At 40.5% G+C, this 13,532-nt stretch overlaps 1 pseudogene; it reads right to left on the reverse strand.

The window, feature by feature from the left end:
• Positions 1 to 6,477: 6,477 nt before the first annotated feature.
• Positions 6,478 to 7,848, reverse strand: LOC147626844 (uncharacterized; annotated as a pseudogene).
• Between the last annotated feature and the right edge of the window lie 5,684 nt (positions 7,849 to 13,532).

A 13,532-nucleotide genomic window follows, 5' to 3' on the forward strand; every position in this document is an offset into this window, starting at 1 on the left:
AGATGCAATTCCTCTCTTTGCCAACGTAACCCCCACTGAAAGGACACCAAGCATACATCTCCAAAGAAAGACCCTTTGCTTAAGGGGTAATTTACTTTTCCAGAGAGTCTTGAGATTGAATTGCCACCAAGAGACAGACTTGTGCATGTGCCAAAGTGAATTGGCATGAAGACCAATCCATGGGCGAGGCAGGAGTATCCGATAAACTCTAATGGAGGTAATGTCATGGAGAGAAAGAGGGGACACACACATTTGCCTCTTCACTACCATCTATCTTGGACAATTCCTCAAGCTTTTGAATTGTTTTAATCACCTTCTTTCTCTCCCTTTCTTTCTATGCCAACTCCTCGATCGTTAAGACCCCTAGTTGAGTGCATGTTCCAATGGAGTTCACGCATAAACATGTTATCTCAAAACGGATCAAAGGATACAATTTTAGTTCCAAAAAAACTAACCCTAAAATTGATGAGAGACGCCTAATGGCTCAGTCAACAACAGTGTCCCACTCTTTTTGTGGAACACACCAGAGGTGATCACAGTCGAAACAGTGCCTTACAAAAATCTAGATGACAGTGTCATGGCTCGCCCTCGAGCCTCCCCTTCCATGGCATAGAGGGGGGGGGCCTTCTCAGGAGAAACTTTTCATAGTTCCTGCGATTGTGAATGAAATGCATGGCAACCCTGCCCATGGAGATCACCCCTTCTTGATTGATTGTACTGGCCTCAATTTCAATATGCCTTTTCCTAAAACCTACACATTGTTCTGAACTAACAGACTGTAAAACAACTAAGTGTTCAACCTACATTCCCTCTTGAAATTGTCAGGATTTTGGTATTACTATGTTACAACTCGATTCATTGCTCAAAATTGATATGACCAGGCGTTCCAGCAATGTCTACACAATAGAATTTGTCTTTTGTTAATGCATTCGTGAAGATGTCTGCTGGGTCCTCCTCTGTAGGAGGGCAGAAAATCTCAACTTCCTTTGTTTCAGCATTTTTTTGATGAAATTGTGCATTGTATCAATTTTTGTGAGAATGGACCACAGGGTTCTTTGCCAAAAAAAATCATGATTGGCAATTACAACCATCAGTACAACCCAAAATACTGAAGCTAGCCTCCAAGAAGCCTTTACAGCCATATTGCTTCAAAGACTACTAAGTTTTCTGCCATATACTCCGCTTGAATAAATGAAAATACTGTTGTAGCCTAGTTACTCACCCAAGAAAATGTGTCCACTGCCCAAGAATGAAAAGACATAGCCAATACTACACTTACTGTCTTCATTTCGAGCCCAATAACTAAACAAAATTTCAGTTCTTCAAAGACACCAAACAGCATGCCACATGACAATATATCTTTGATGTACCCCAGTATCCTCTTTGCAGCCTTCACATTGTCTCCCTTACCAAGTCAATAAATAAGTCAAGAACTAACCAGTCTCCTGTACTCTGGAGGATCTACATTCACAATACCAAAGATTGCATCTAGCTTGAAGTCCCTTTTTCATTGGGGAACAGATAAGCTTAACTTGCACTCCACACCTCTATAACAACTCTTTAATATATTTTGATTGGCACATAAATATAGTGTTGTCCTGGTGCCAAATCTCCACACCCAGCCCCGAGTCTGCCATTTCAAACCTCCAAGACAAGGCTATCTTGATCACCTTGACGCTGGCATCATCATTCCCTGTTGGTATCAAATCATAAACATAAAGTAGCATCAAAGCTATCTTTTCTTGTTAATGCATTTTGTAAAGATTGAGATCTGCTTTGTTCTTCTAAAACCCCATCTGTCTAGAGATTCACCATCCTTATGTACTCGTCATGTACAACAGTATGAGAACTTTGCTTCAAGCCTTTGATGGACTCTCTTGAGTCTGCAAGGCTGCTCTATGAATGCCTCCTCTTGGATGTCGCCAATCAGGAAGGCACTCTTAACATCATCCTGCCACAAATGCATGTCGTGTTGCAACTAGAGCACCATCTTCACAGTAGTTTCTTCATCACTGCAGAAGTTGGAGATGGCAAACATGAAAAAATGGTGGACGATGTACAGCTTATGTCACATTTGCACGTATAGAACACGATCATAGTCAACTCCAGCCCACTAACTGGAGTGGACCAGAAACCAGTCTAAGGACTTTTCCCACCTATAGTAAGGTTATGTTATTGAGCTTAACATAACTAAGTTGAAGATAATCTTAACAAGGGAATTACATTCCCTTTCTTGTACCCACTATGTTATGCAGTAAGTGTTCTTGACTAAAACTTTTGGGGATTTTTTCTTATAAAATGGTCTATTCATCAATCCAAAGTCTGTTCTTTAAAGTTAAGGTCAGAATGGATTCTTCCTTTCAAGACCTTTCAAACGAATACCCATGTTGTATAGTTCTGAGTTGATCTTGACCATGAAAATTTATTGACTAGAATCTTGCTTAAAGTGGCCTTTCCACTTAACCATTAAATTTCTACATTCCAACTTCTTTTCCTCGCATCCTTAAAGTACCTCTTTTGGGGGGGTTAAATTTGCAAGCATTTTTCGCAAACCGTAAAGAGATCTAAGTTAGCCAGACTCTCTGAGTGCCAATGGGAATCCACACTTATGTGAACGCTCCATTAACAGCCTTAACTATTGCTCCCTAACTGATAGTGGAATAGGGCCCTAATGCAGTTGTCTCAAGGCTCACCTCATGTTAATTCAGCACTCACGTAGTTTCATTAAATGATATTAAATATCTCGTGTGCCAATCGTAAGCTCTCCCAGTGCACATTGTGCGTCGAGCTTTTAATAATGAGAGCCCTTAACATATACCACTACTTCACAACCCACATGCTAGAAGATTTGGATCAAGGGCACAGAGCAAGGAGCTGAATTCATAGAAGGGACTCACGTTGGGAGGCATCCAAGCGAGCGAAGATTCGAGGGGAGGAGCGCAGTGGGGGCAAGATACGAAAGGGCAAGCCATGGCGGGAGGGTGGATTAATGGAGATGGGGAAGCAGGAAGGGGGCTGAGCTCTCAGCCCCGCCATTGCTGGGCAAGACGTCTACTTGCAAGTTAACTTTAGCCATGATGCTCGCTTAACGTTTTCTTTATTAGCACTGCCTGTAGGGGATTAAGCACTGCCTCGCAAGGGCCTCTTCCCACTAGCACTGAAGGATCATTATTTAAGGCTTTTAAGGGAGTGTTCACATAGGTGTGCATTCCCATTGGTATTTAAGACTCTAGTTAAGTTAAATATCTTAACCTCCAATTAAAAATGGTTGTAAATTTAACCCCTTCAAAATAGGTACTTTAAGGACTTTTTTGAAGAGAAAGAAGTTTAAGTTAAGGGTGGCTAGTGGGAATGTTACTTTAAGCAAGATTCTTGTTAAGAAATTTTCATGGTCAAGATCAACTCGAAACTACATAACATGGGTACTCGTTTGAAAGGCCTTGAAAAGAAGAATCCGTTGTGACCTTAACTTTTAAAAATGGACTTTGGTTCATGAGATAAACCATTTTGTATATAAAATGTCTTGAAATTTTCAATTAAAACCACTTTATGCTTAAGATAATGGGTTACTAATGGGAATACAATTCCCTTGTTAAGGTTAACTTTAACTTTAACACAATTGGTTATCTTAAGTTCACTAAGATAATGTGATAGGTAGTGGGAACAAGCCTTAAGGTCCTTTGTGAATTTCTGCATGTAATTTCCTTGCAAATTTAATTGAGTTAGTGCCGATTATGGAGATCATCCTGCAAATTAAGCTAAAATAGACGGCTTTTTCCTTTGCATTCAAAAGTGTTGTGTACTCTATACTCGGAGGCAGTGCTTTCGTGCACTTGTGCACTCTTGTTGCTATAGTGGAGAATTGGTTTCTCCTCTTGTGAAGTTCCTCATATAATTTTTCCAAATAATACACAGAAAAGATTTAGTCAAGTCACATGTTTCAAATGGAGATCATCATTCAAAGCTTTTACCTTCACGTGAAAACTGCCTTTAATAGCCCAATGGCAACAAAAAATTAATTTTGGTTTCGCCTCTCCATCTAGAAGCCTCCGTTTTTTTAGCACTGCTTCCTTAGAGGAAGTGCTATAGTGGAGAGTTGGATTCTCCTTTTGTGAATTTTCAAGTGTATTTTTGAAAAATAATAAGGTTGTAAAAAGTAGTGTATTTTTGAAAAATAATAAGGTTGTAAAAAGTAGTGTCAAGCAAAATCAAATCATACTCTCTAAATGTGCTCTATATATGTAATATACTTCCTAGTTTACTAGGAGGCAATGCCCATGCATACATGTGCACTCTTGTTTTTTGATTGCCATGGGGAACAATGTAAGAAATCCACTCCTTACACCCATCGAGACTCTATTGTCGCTAGGCGATACATACTTTGCTTACTCATTAGTAAGTACATATGTCACACCTAGCGACGCTTCCTTTCTGTTGCATAGCGATAGAATTATTAATTCATGTTGTTTGTTGGAAGGTATGTCACAAGGCCTACATATAAAGCTATTTTGTCACTGTGAGTGTCACTAAGGGACACTATTATTGATCAAAATGGTCGATTTTTTAGAATTTTAAAGTGCTAATGTAGGACCAAACCAAAAGAACTTTGAGCATGTATGTGCAAAACACAACCAAAATTGAGAGAGGGGTCTTTTCCCATCTACTCTACAATGATACCACGCTCTCCATACACTATGCACATACAAGCTATTTGCCATCTGTTTGTGCATCTACACCACATGTGGAAGGTTTCAGCCACCGGCCAAGGCCTAAAACCTATCCACATTTGTAAGTGCTTCTTGAGGAGTAAATTGGTGGACTTATGCACTTAATCCAAGAATAGAAATTGGTGCTTCTTGAGGAGTAAATTGGTGGACTTATGCACTTAATCCAAGAATAGAAATGAATGTGAAATATTTGTGTTTGCAAGGCATGTATGCATTCTTTTTTGCATCATGTTGTGTGAAGTCCAAACACATGCAACATAGCAAAGTCACGGCCTATGGAAATGTAATCAGCAGTCATGGCAAAACATCCCATCTCCCTCAGAAGGGGAACATCTGCATATGCATGTTCTGGCAAGTACACATAGGTGCATTGCTTCTTGAACACCATTCCTCCTAGACGTTGAACCCTCGCTGCACAAAATCAAGAACGTTGGATGGAAATGAAAGCAAAATGATCACAACAATGCTTGAGTTCCTAACCTGTCCCAATTGTCGAGCCTCCCTGATGAGGCTCCTCCAAATTGTGATCTAAAAAACAAGCCCCGCAAGTTGATGAAGTGCAGAAAGACACAAGAAGTATTGCAAAAAATAAATTACAAAGCAAAGTACACCAAACCTGCTTTAGCAGTTTCAGTATTGCAAGGAGATGGCATACTCTCTTTACCCCTCCTTGTATCCCTCTTAAACTCCTTAGCCCTAGACTACCCATGCAAATCTACCTCATGCTCAAGAACATGACCATCCTCCATCTTGATCCACCAAGGGCAATTCTCAATCTCCCACTCCCACTTGTCAATCCCATACATGGAGGGTGGATACATGCAAGTATCCTCCTTGCCCATGACAAATCATTGCTTGAACATGACATGGATAGTTCTTAAATGACCCTTGTCCCTTAAATAGACAAAGAACCTACAGAAGACCATTTAACAAAGTCCTGCCATTAACAAACACCACACCACAACACATCCATGTTTTAGAATGACAATAGAAGCACTGGCCAAAGCAACTTGTAAACAAGTTGTTGGGATGCCATATAAGCCCAATCAAGCTTCTTCTGGGATTTAACATCTTCACCCTTATCATTTCTGTCAACCCTGCACTCAAGGGGGAACAAGTACTTCCTACCCTCCAAATTCACCTCCTCATAGTAGTCAAACAAGTTACATTCTGCAGGAAGCGAATCAAGTCTAGGAAAGTCTTTAAAATCTTGAAGAATCTTTATGCCCCCTGGTAAATCTTATCCAGCAAGCCTTCCCTTTTCAACTAGCTAAGAAGAAAAAACAAATGAAAACCTTAAATTACACACTTCAAAGACACAAAACCTTCTTTTAATGCTGCCCAAACAATATTAGCCGAATACGCACTGCCTGGACATATGGTCCCCACGAACCAGTCCATATAGAGACTTCATTGTCTTGCTAGCCTCAAGCAAGGACAATCAAAAAATCTGGCAACCAGAACGCTCACCACCTACTCACTCAGGGGCCTTTTCAATAGTTCCTAGCTCATAGTACCCAGGAATATAATCAAGTATTCTATTCATTCCTTCCTCAGCATACCTATGGCATCATTAGCAACCACAACGTTCACCACCTGCTCACTTAGGGGCCTTTTCAATAGTTCCTAGCCCCATAGTACCTAGGAATATAATCACATAAAATTTCTATGGACTCTCCGTTGAAGTTCAGCTAGATCAACCAACAAGATCCATGAGTGGAGCATCATGTAGTGCCAACAAATTAAGCTTTTATAGTGTCACAAAGATCTTAGCATCCCATCTCAATGCCAGCACCCTCGCCATCCACTCATCTCCCAAGCGCAGGTCCACAATGTTAAGTATCTACTTGCAAAAAGACAATATTTCAATTTTAGTCACCTCAATGGGGCGACCTTGTATACCGGCTCAATAAATATAGATAAAAACAAAACATCAAATAAGATCCAAGCTCCTTGATCACTGCATACCTTACCAATCCTCTCACCATACCGCACTGCCAGCTCACCAATCTCCTTTTCCTCCTCTTTCCGCAACTCAGCCTCTGACAAGCTATGTTTCGCATGTTCAAGCTTTTTCCTAGAGCCTGAGTTATTTGAACCTTGAAAAAGAAATAAAACATTTTTTACAAATTTCTACAACAAAGCATCAACAGGCAACAAAAACACCATAGACTTAACACTTACATTGTAAACCAACTTGCCGAGGTACCTTCGTGTGAGAGGGTACCAAGGCTCCACACCTTTTGATTTTTTTTCCTTATAGTTGCAATCAACCTCAAATCCTTTTCAGGTAAATCATTAAGGTAGTCTTCATGGTTTGTAGCATAAATGTTTGCGCAATTAACCAACTCATCCCTCAAGGAGGTTACCACCAATGCATGGGTATTCATGCTATTAAAAGACAATAAAATAAAAAAGAAGTAAGCAATTGAACATTGCACTGTCATTTTGTAAATGTTTAAGCAAAATAACTCATGCTACTCACAAATTCATTCGTTGAAGCACTGATAGCAAACCAATCGCACTGACCCTTGTGGGATCAATGACTGTGCAAAGGACTCTGTATTGTTTTTCCCTAGTGGTGGAAAAATGCTCCTTTATTGCCAACATCCACGCAACTGTGCGATGGTTCCCCTCCCAAACAAAGAACACCTTTCCAGACAAAATATGCAATTCAAGTTGAGCAATTATTTCACCCTTCCTCATTGATAGAATTCCATATGGGATCCCACCTGCCCTTGATATCTTCATCCATGGCCTTCTCATCCTTTGCACATGTCCACACAGACACTATGAACGCTCCTTTCTCGGCAATGTAACCCTCCTTTCCAAATGCTAATTTCAACCCCGAAACATCTTCCCTCAACCCTCTGACTCTGGCATAAGGCACTAGCCTACACAAAGGGATAGGAGGGCACTTAAAACACGAAAAAATCCTTGTTTTTTGGAGTATATCCTCCATTATATCCAAGAACAAGGAACTCTCATCCATAGCATCCCCTTCCCCAGTCGAAACAATCTTGGGCTGGACGACATATGGAATAATCTGCAAGGAAGACTCTTTTGACACATGCGTATGGTCAAAGTCATTTCCCCCCCCCCACAACCTCATCAACACCATGTGATCCTTCTTCACCCAAAATATTGAAAACCATATCATAATCTTCCAACTAAGCCTGCATGGAATTCCATGCTTTGTCTCTACCTCCGCGCTTAACGCGTTTACTCAAAGCACCGCTTACATGTGATGCAGACCTATAGATAAAAATAAATGCACATGAAGAATTGCACAGTGAGAATATGTTCTAACATGTAACTCCAACAAGCAACATCCAACCACACGCAACATCCAATCCCAAATAAACTTACTTCCAAGTAATTGCATCTAGCATCTTACACGGAAACTTTACAATGCAAGAAAACAAGCATGTAACTTTTGTTACAATGCAAGAAAACAAGCATGTAACTTTTGTTATGATGGCCAACATGCCTGTAGTGTACATCTCATGCAATGGCTAAGCATCAAAGCACTTGCAACACATCTAACCTTCTAACATTTTAACACATACAACACCCAACCAATTCATATATCTTCGTAGATAAGAGCAAACATCCAAGCTAACATCTAACATCTAGCATCCCAGATATCATAACCAACATGTATCTTACATTTTAGCTAGCAGCAGCTGGCATCTCACAAAGAACATCCATTGACAGCCAATCGTGCTTGCGAACATCCAATCCTACCAACATTTAAGACCATCAAATCCTACAAACATCTAATCATACTAACATGAGCATTTGTGAAGATGCTTGCGCGCCCTTTTTCGGACTAACATCTACTCCTACTAACACGTAACATATATTCCTAATCGCATCTACTAACATCCACTATAATCTAATCTACTAACATATATTAACATCCACTACCACAAAAAATGGCCGGACTAACATCAAATCCTACCAACATATACTAACATCTAACATCTACTCCTAAGTGCATCTAATCCTACTAACACCATGTAACATCTAACATCTACTCATACTAACGTCTACTCCTAGCATCCACTCCTAACATGTAATCCTACTAACATTTACTAACATCTAGTACTACAAAAAATGGTCGGACTAACATCTAAACCTACCAATATCTAGTAACATCTAACATCTACAAACATCAACTAATCCTTCTAACACCATCTAACATCTTACCATACTAACATCTAATTCAACTAACATAAATGCACAACAAATCATGCTAACATCTAATCCTACTGACCTCTACTAACATCTAATCCTAGCAACATGTCATCCAACTAACCTGAAAATTAGAGAAGATGTCGACCATTTGTTTAGCCCGAAACAGGGTGCACTTGCGAGCCCTATTTCGGGCTAAAAAAATGGCCGGTCCAACATGTACTCGCACTAACATCTACTCTTAACATCCACTCCTAACTAATCCTACTAACCTTTAGTAACATCTACTCTTAACATCCACTCCTAACTAATCCTACTAACCTTTAGTAACATCTACAACAACAAAAAATGAACGGACTAACATCTAAACCTACCAATATCTAGTAACATCTAACATCTACTAACATCAACAAATCCTTCTAACACCATCTAACATCTAACCAGACTAACATCTAATTCTACTAATTAGGGGAAAATTAGGGTTTTGACAGGTACATGTATAAAAGCTAACTTTTAGGCTTTTTGAGCTCATTATGCATTGTGGAGATTACAAGCTCTCTTGCTTCCAAGCTTTGGTGTCTTGCTTCTTCTCCCTCCTTATTGCTACCATGCCTACGTTCCCTTCCCTATTCTCCCCGCTCACGCCCTCCCCTCTTCCCCTCCTCTTCCCTACATTCTCTTCTTGTGGAGCAACTCGTGAGATGCGATCTGAGAGTTGTGGACGTGACATCCATAAATGGCATTGCGCAAGTATGCTCTCGATCAAGAGTTAGGAGAATAACAAAATGGGCAGGACTAATCAATGAGCGATCAATCTGTACAACATACGTAGATGAGGGAGAAACAAAAGGTGGTTGTACAAAAGAATGCGGAGAAGAAACAGCATGAGAATGTGTATGCCGCGATACCACGAAGTCCCCACGACATGTTGAGAGGTTGGAGGCTTGACCCTTAACAAGCGGTGTTCGCCCTTTCAACATTCTCTTCCATATGGTCGCCTACAGCATGAAGTAAAAGATATGTTGGTGAGTTAGGTTCACGAAGCTTCTTCTAATCATTGTGTGATATAAGATATTGAATGTCTTTAATATATTTTCGTTCATGTTGCATATGCGGTCCTATGTGCTTGCATTTGTGAAGCGTGTAGGCTATAAACCTCCAACATTCCATGCATAGAGTAAGCCTCTTTTTGACAGGTTGAATGTTTTCCAAATGAGTGACCATTGTACTCATCATTGAGTGTGTTTTGATCCTTCTATGACCTCCAAGTGGCTTGTGCATGGAAATGGGTTGTGGTGTTGCACCTCTCATGACAGCATGCTTGGCAAATGGGTGTGCATGCTTCTCTTTTGATAATGATGCTTTGATTGTGAGTAGTGTTGTGGAGCCACTTGTGTAGGACACAAATGCAAAGAGAGCTCAATTGGAACTTCTAGATCAAGAAATCGATGGTGATGAGTATGCTATTGAGCCTCTTGAAAACCCATATGACTCATAGTGAGCCACTTTTAGCTTGACTGCTTTTGTGCTTGTTTTGATGATATGTAGTGAGCCTTTGAAGTTATGTGATTGACATTGTTTGGTGTGATGATGGTCTATGGTGATTGGTGTTTATAATCTTATTAATTGGGACACACATGGATTATTGCACTCATCTATATATGCCATTATGTGGCACTTAATTATGGACTCAATCCATGTGGTCTTATGTGATATTGGTAACATTTTGAGGTGCAAGTGATAATAGTATTTTTTTTGGAAGTCAAGTGCGATGCTTTAGGATGATACTTGTGATACACATTGTTTTCAATGAAAGGAATGCAACATGGTGTGCTTAGTTGTATGGCCTAAGATGGTTTGAGTACATTGCTTGCATTTTTTTAATGTGGGTGCCAATAGTCTCAGGTATGATATTTATCTAACATTACACTCCATATACATAGTCTACTATGAGATAGCTTGCATTAGAAAATGCACATTCTGTTGCTAAATGTGATAAGCTATTGTTGGATAGTGCTCTCTGTGCATGGTCTAGTGTGATGATCTTGTTGGGTTGGTGGGCACGGTTTATGGAAACCTAGTCTATCATCATTGTGGAGAGGCCCATGAGTGTGTGGCTACATGCTCGACGGTGATATATTAGTGTATTCCAAAAAACAAATCTGCCACTAGATGTGCTATTCACCTTGGAAGCCATTGCCATCCATTTAAGGAGGGAACTAGCAAGGCAAACATGGTAACGTTGGAAGAAAAATTGATTTCTCGTGCAAAACTAGATCCATTCATGACTCCTAAGCAATTGGAGACCTCTGTTGGCAGGGATGTAGTTCTAGATATGCTTATGGGTGACGGTAAAGGTGAGATTGGTGAAGAGGAATTTTCGAAGATGCTGGATTACGTGACTCCACTATCAAATACTAGGAGGGTTGAGAAGTGTCTGGAGCATGCAAAAAGAGCCCATGGTCTTACATCCAAGGGATTGGAAGCAATTCTTGATCTAGGGAAAAAAAAAGTAGGTACCCTTTTATTCATAGTGTGTTGTTTCCTAGCCAATTGGGAGTGGAGCACCAGCCCCATGTGTTCAAAATGTCTATTAAGGGCCCAAGAAGTGGGCTGGATTTGGTTAATAGGATGAGACTGGGTGGAAATTTGCAAGACATGTGGGTGCATTTTGATTATGTGCACAGGGTGTTTGGATGGCCAATTATGTCGGCCCATGTGTACAATCCTTTCATTCATAAGCTCCTTACTGTTGCTACTTGGTGAGTTCATGGTTGAAGACAAGTTTGCAAAGGAAGAATTTTGGAAAATGTTGAATGATTTGGTTCAAAAATGTGGTTTTGAAAACCTTGTTTTTACAGGGTTTATGGATGATGAAGCAAGTGCTAATTGGCTGCTTGTGTGCAAAGTATATTTTGGAGGAGAAAATAAAAAGGAGCCAAGCAAGGAAAGAAGTTGTGTTTTTCATTGAGAGAAGAGCATGGTTTGTGACACTAAGAAATGCATCCGACCATCTTATCAAGAGGAGCATAAGACCCTTTGTAGAAAATGGAGAAATGCCTCTTCAGAGAATGCTGCCGAGGCTTGTTAAAATGAGATCAAAAAATTTTGGCGTGCTGGTCATGCAATGCAAGGTGAGATTCCGGCTTTGGACACATGGTTGGCATGGTGGGACACAAGGGATTTCCACTGGGGTTCTTGGTTTGTTTTGCAGAATGAGAAGGGTGTATTTGCTCCCATGACAATCCTAGCTGAGTCAAAAAATGCCAGCATGCGGGCAAGTGTTGGCCGCAAAGAGAAAATTTTATTGTTTGAGGCTACATGATAGGATATGTCGTTGGTTGTCCTCCAGAGTGTGAGGTATAATGCATATCTTAAATGAAATAGGTCTAGAAGTGGCCCTGAAATGGCTGACATGGCAGAACGTTTTTTTTCCAGAGGTGCTGGTGCATCGTCGGGTAAGAGATTGGTTGACTTGACGAAGTCATCGATGAACGAGATGGGTGAAACATCAATTGGAAAGCAACAATCATCTAACAATCCTCGTAATGTGCGGAAGAAAAGGCCAATTCTAGCAGATCCATATGAGATCTTACGATGATAGTCATAGACCAGAGTCCGTGACTGTTACTGTGGACAAATAGCAAACTCCAAATTCAAACTTTGAGGTGGAGGGCCTGTCTACAGTTAACGAGACCAAGGTGGCAAAAACAATGTGGGAAATTTGTAGAACTGAACCAAATCAAAAAATGACTTGCTTCGGATTCTTTCTAGGTTAGACTAGAAGGTGCGGACGATACATTTGTGAAGGAGGGAGTAAGGATGCTGTCGGTGATCCGGCCCCTTCCTTATGGGGGTGACATAGATATCCAGGTGGCGTTGCTGAGGGTTATATCTAGTTCTGTAATGTGTTTGGCACTCATGCTTGGAATGTTAATGAAAATGTAGTCATTGTTGTGCCGGGGCCTTCACCTGGAGTTTGGCTAGTAGAGGAGGGTATGGGTTTGCAGTAGCATGAGATCAAGATGCTGCAAACAAATGGTTTTGTTTTCTATTCACCAAGTAGTGGACCAAGTGCCAGGCGGACTCCAAGAAATGCACTAATGATCCCAAGCGGTGTTCGCCCTCAATAAAGAGATGGAAAGGTGGTCAATGGAGATCCAAGCTAACAAAGGAGTTCCATGACAACATTGACAAAGGCCGTTCTCTGGAGGTTGTTGTGATAAGGGAAGCAATAGTGCTATGCAATGAGTCGCATGTCTTCTACGTGAGCACACAAGGATCTAGAGCACTCAAAGTTAATTATTCAGTGTCTGTATCAGAAATGCCTCTGAGGGATTTTTAAAAAGAGAGGTAAAGAAGATGGTGTATGTCCCTTGCAAGCATATATATTACATCTTCTTGAGTATTCTAGGTTTGGATCCCTATGCTCATGAATTCATGCATCAAGCGGCGTGGACGAAGGTGGAGCTATTTCAATCCCTTGGAGTTCGTCGCTACAATGTGCCAACATAGCTACAAACATGGAAGGTGTTATGGGAGAACTAGAGATGGAGGTCTGGTCTGCAATGTGCCATGTGTTTGAGTTTTTGCCTTGCTATGTTTGTG

This window comes from Cibotium barometz, chromosome 21 (assembly GCF_041138505.1).
Source record: "Cibotium barometz isolate CiBa-2024 chromosome 21, ASM4113850v1, whole genome shotgun sequence".
Classification (NCBI taxonomy): Eukaryota; Viridiplantae; Streptophyta; class Polypodiopsida; order Cyatheales; family Cibotiaceae; genus Cibotium; species Cibotium barometz.